General features: G+C 53.0%; 3 non-coding genes across 3 annotated transcripts in view; all 3 read right to left on the minus strand.

Annotated features, from left to right (window-relative positions):
* LOC138361187 (large subunit ribosomal RNA) overlaps nt 1-215 on the minus strand; it is a 4,358-nt gene extending 4,143 nt beyond the window's left edge. Inside the window, exon 1 of the ribosomal RNA XR_011226837.1 lies at nt 1-215. This exon is cut by the window's left edge and continues 4,143 nt beyond it. This is a non-coding gene — a ribosomal RNA (large subunit ribosomal RNA).
* A 1,086-nt stretch (nt 216-1,301) lies between these two features.
* LOC138361185 (5.8S ribosomal RNA) lies at nt 1,302-1,463 on the minus strand. The gene has a single exon (XR_011226835.1). It is a non-coding gene; the product is annotated as a 5.8S ribosomal RNA (ribosomal RNA).
* A 648-nt stretch (nt 1,464-2,111) lies between these two features.
* LOC138361186 (small subunit ribosomal RNA) lies at nt 2,112-3,983 on the minus strand. Its single transcript, XR_011226836.1, has one exon. It is a non-coding gene; the product is annotated as a small subunit ribosomal RNA (ribosomal RNA).
* Nucleotides 3,984-5,043: the final 1,060 nt, after the last annotated feature.

Consider the following 5,043-nt stretch of genomic DNA (forward strand, 5'->3'; position numbering starts at 1 on the left):
GGTAGTGGCCGCTTTCAAGCTTGACTTAGGCGGTATGGGACGGCGTGCCGGACCCTCCGAAACGCAACACCCCTCGTGCCGGTTAAGACACGAGGTTATGCGCTGGGCTCTTCCCCGTTCAGTCGCCCTTACTAAGGGAATCCCTGTTGGTTTCTTTTCCTCCGCTTATTAATATGCTTAAATTTGGCGGGTAGGTCTCTCCCGACACGAGGTCGACGGTGGGTTTTTTTTTTCGTGCGCTGGTGGTTTAAAATTTTATTTGATCATCGATCATCGCTCGAGGGGCGGTCTCGGCGCAAAAACACACACACACAGTCACACACATTTTGATTTGATCAATCAAGGACGCCACCCGTCGGCGAGCACTCTGGCTACGCCTTTTGCTGAGGGGCAAAGCACAGCACGGGAGCAGCACCTCCTCCGTCATGACGACAGGCGGTCGCTCCCTCGCACCACACCAGCAACAAACACAGCGGCTGCTGCTGATGATGCCACGGCTGTTACTGTCCCCCAGCCAACGCACTGAAAATCCGAATTTGGCCGTCTGACGGCTTGCGCCAGACACGCCGTCACTTCGGTTTCAGCAAGCGTTGCTTATAGGCCCCACAACTGTGGCAGCGGCTACCACTAGGGTGCACACATGCCAACGAAATTGTAACAATAATAATAACAACAGTAGTAGTATAGCACTACTTCTGTGCGCACACGCCTCTCTCTCATACATGCACCTGTGTACTGGTGTAATTTACTCGTTCATGAGCGTTATTGGCACCATTTCTTCTCTCTCTCGAATTCTGCTAGGCCAAAGTAAATGAAATCCGGTTGAGTCGGTCCGTAGAGAGTGTGTGTGATAGGCGGGAGGTTCCTCAAGCGTTCAATTTCCCTGGCACACTACTACCTCTGGACGGCGACGCATGGCATGTCGCTTCCGACCCGGTCCTCTAGCCATACCCTTGTGTTGTGCCATCCAGTCCACGGAGGGGTGGAAACTGGCGGCTTTGCTTGCTGCACGTCTGTGGGACAATCGGATCCGCAGCAGACGTCGAGTGTTTTCTCACTCAAAGGGCGGCAGGCCTCTGTTGCAGAAATAGGACGAAAAGCGTCTTTCTTTCACAGCATGATGAGGTGTGCTAGGGGCTCGTTTGTCAAATATTAGGGGGACTCCCGGTTTGCCTCCTGCCTTCTCATTCGGGGGGCAGTGGCGGGCGTCGTTCCCCAGAGCAGGCCAAAGCGCATCGTTGAGCCTGCCAAAGAGCAGAATATGGAGGCCGCAACAGCTACTCGCCCGATGGATGTTATTCCGACCCTCGCGCAGGAGTGGCGACAGTACACATATCAGGACTGCCGCCGCAATGTGCGTTCGACTTGTCGATGTATCTGGTATTCTTGCGATTCACATACCGACACGCAGTTAGCTGCGGTCTTCATCGACCCACGAGCCAAGTGATCCACCGTTAAGAGTTGTATATGTTTTTATTAAGGCCTGTCGGCCGTCTATCACTCCATCATAGGAGGACGTAATGTATGGGGGGTTTGATAGGGCTGGTAAGAGCCCGACTTTGGTTAGAAGACACATAAAATGCTTTTTTTCTCTCTCCCCTTTTTCCTCCTCTGCCGCACACGTACATTTACGTTTACAGTAGAGTGAAGGCGGGGAGGGAGGGGGCCCACTGGGAAGCGTGTCAAGGAAAACCCAGCACTAGACGCCGCCAGAGTAGCAGGCGCCGGCCCTGTCAACGAGAGGAGCAGTAGCGTCTTCGCCTGCTGCTTTCTCTCTATGGTGTGGGTGCCGGAAGCCACTGAGCGACCGGGGACAAGGAAGAAAGATGTCGGTGACGGGTGTCGCGAGCCCCAACAGATGACTCTAAAGCAGTATACGGCGCTAGGACTGTGACCTGCGCCGGTCGGACTGACTGACATGTCATGTCAGTCCGACATCACAGACCTGTTATTGTCTCACAGTGGGTGTTGATCTCCCCGCCGTTTATCCGCTTTCTCCTTTCCCACGGCAATTGGGTGCGGCTCCCAAGGCTACCCTTGCCTTCTTCGCATTGAAGAACACTCGAACGACGACGACGAGCCGATGGTTGCAGCTCTCGCGTCACAAACTGTAATGATCCTTCCGCAGGTTCACCTACGGAAACCTTGTTACGACTTTTACTTCCTCTAAATGATCAAGTTTGGACATCTTTCCGTCAGCTCGAGGCGAGAACCCCTTGCGCCGAGACGCGAGGGGTAGAACATCCAAGAGCGCCAGTCCGAAGGCCTCACTAAATCATTCAATCGGTAGTAGCGACGGGCGGTGTGTACAAAGGGCAGGGACGTAATCAGCGCAAGCTGATGACTTGCACTTACTGGGAATTCCTCGTTCATGGGAAACAATTGCAAGCCCCAATCCCTATCATGAAGGGGATTGAACGGGTTACCCGCTCCTCTCGGAGGGGGAGAACACGTTGATCTCTTCAGTGTAGCGCGCGTGCGGCCCAGAACATCTAAGGGCATCACAGACCTGTTATTGCTCAATCTCGTGCGGCTAGAATTGCCGCTAATCCCTCTAAGAAGAAGTTGCGAACTGGACACCAATTGCTGGAGATCCGTCGACTAGTTAATAGGCCAGAGTCTCGTTCGTTATCGGAATTAACCAGACAAATCGCTCCACCAACTAAGAACGGCCATGCACCACCACCCACCGAATCGAGAAAGAGCTCTCAATCTGTCAATCCTTCCGGTGTCTGGGCCTGGTGAGGTTCCCCGTGTTGAGTCAAATTAAGCCGCAGGCTCCACTCCTGGTGGTGCCCTTCCGTCAATTCCTTTAAGTTTCAGCTTTGCAACCATACTTCCCCCGGAACCCAAAGACTTTGGTTTCCCGGAAGCTGCCCGCCGGGTCATGGGAATAACGCCGGCGGATCGCTAGTTGGCATCGTTTATGGTTAGAACTAGGGCGGTATCTGATCGCCTTCGAACCTCTAACTTTCGTTCTTGATTAATGAAAACATCCTTGGCAAATGCTTTCGCAGTAGTTCGTCTTGCGACGGTCCAAGAATTTCACCTCTAGCGTCGCAGTACGAATGCCCCCGCCTGTTCCTATTAGTCATTACCTCAGGTTCCGAAAACCAACAAAATAGAACCGAGGTCCTATTCCATTATTCCATGCATAGACATTCAGGCCATTAAAGTAGCCTGCTCTGAGCACTCTAATTTTTTCAAAGTAAACGTGCCGGCCACTCGGGACACTCGATGAAGAGCACCCCGTGCGAGCCGGCGGGGCTAGTTAGCTGTTCGGAGCGTGACAGTAAGCACCAGGCGGTGTACCGTCAGTCCGGAACTGAGATCCAACTACGAGCTTTTTAACCGCAACAACTTTAATATACGCTATTGGAGCTGGAATTACCGCGGCTGCTGGCACCAGACTTGCCCTCCAATAGATCCTCGTTAAAGGATTTAAAGTGTACTCATTCCGATTGCGAGGCCTCGGATGAGTCTCGCATCGTTATTTTTCGTCACTACCTCCCCGTGCCGGGAGTGGGTAATTTGCGTGCCTGCTGCCTTCCTTAGATGTGGTAGCCGTTTCTCAGGCTCCCTCTCCGGAATCGAACCCTGATTCCCCGTTACCCGTTATAGCCATTGTAGGCGCATAACCTACAATCGAAAGCTGATAAGGCAGACACTTGAAGGATGCGGCGCCGGTGCGGAGACCGTGCGCTCAGCAAAAAGTTATTCAGATTCACCACGGGTGGGTTAACGGACCGAGGCCCGACCAGTTTTGAACTAATAAAAGCGCTCTTCCCTTGCGGTCAGAGACGTGATGCATGTATTACCTCTAGAATTACCACAGTTATCCAAGTAAGTGGGTTTACAGATCCAATGAAACATAGCTGATTTAATGAGCCATTCGCGGTTTCGCCTTAACTCGGCTTGTACTTACACATGCATGGCTTAATCTTTGAGACAAGCATATGACTACTGGCAGGATCAACCAGGTAGCTCAACAGTACTACTGATATATAGTACACAAGACACACACACCCCTCGCTCCCCTCGGTTTTGCGTTTTAATCCTGCTTTGCAAGTTAAATCTCACTATGGACTCTCTAGCAGCCCGACAGTATGGCGTTATGTCGATACGTTAGACGAACAGAGGCGGAGGAGAGCAGTTACTCCGCGTGGACGAACGATCATAACTACCCCGCCGAGATTACTCCTGCTCGTCATTGTCGTCATTCAACACGGCAAGCTGGAAAAACAGGAGGAGGAGCAGTAGTAAGTGAGTAGGTGGTGGTGGTCTTTTTCGTTTTGGTAGGGACGCGAGTCTTATTTTCCTCGGCGTCACCCCTTTTATATGAAAGGAACCGTCGGAAATGCATCCGAGGTGCCGTGTGGTTTGTCGCCTCCTCGTTGGTGGAGAGAGGCGACGCCACAGTGTTTTTGTTCAGCCTTCCCATGACATGGAAGAAGGTTGGTGCTCTGTTCCCATGCACACAGACCGATCGATAGCTGACTCGATGTGCAGTCGTAGGCTGGAGAAGTGATCGCACGGAGATCGGAAGGAATCGTCGTGACACAATACAGAGGCGCTGCTTTGAAGGCCTCTCGAGCCTCACGACGTGCGCGATTACGGGCGCTCTCGCCTAATGCTACGTATGTCTAGCAGAATGCAAGTTCGCCTCGCGCACCGGACCCGAGATGCCGCAGCGTGTGCAGTGACAGTTCTCAGTTTGCATCGAGCATCGGGATCATGCTCTTGCGGGAAGGAGGATGATGGGGGGTTGTGTGGAGAGAGAGCTGCTGCCGAAACAAACTACTCACTCCAGGGAGGAATTGAAGGCAATTCTCGAGCCACACGACATGCGCGAGTTTCGCCGACCGTCTTCGCCCACTGTTACGTATGTCTAACACATGAACAAGATCGGTCGCACGCGCACACCGGACCCCGAGGTGCCTGGGCTCTGGAACCACACGACATGTGCGAGGAGGGCCGCCTTCGCCTGCAAGTTACGTATGTCTAACAAGACGCAATGGTCGGTCGCTCACACACCGGACTCCA

The sequence above is a fragment of the Procambarus clarkii genome, unplaced genomic scaffold (assembly GCF_040958095.1).
Source record: "Procambarus clarkii isolate CNS0578487 unplaced genomic scaffold, FALCON_Pclarkii_2.0 HiC_scaffold_244, whole genome shotgun sequence".
NCBI classification, from domain to species: Eukaryota; Metazoa; Arthropoda; class Malacostraca; order Decapoda; family Cambaridae; genus Procambarus; species Procambarus clarkii.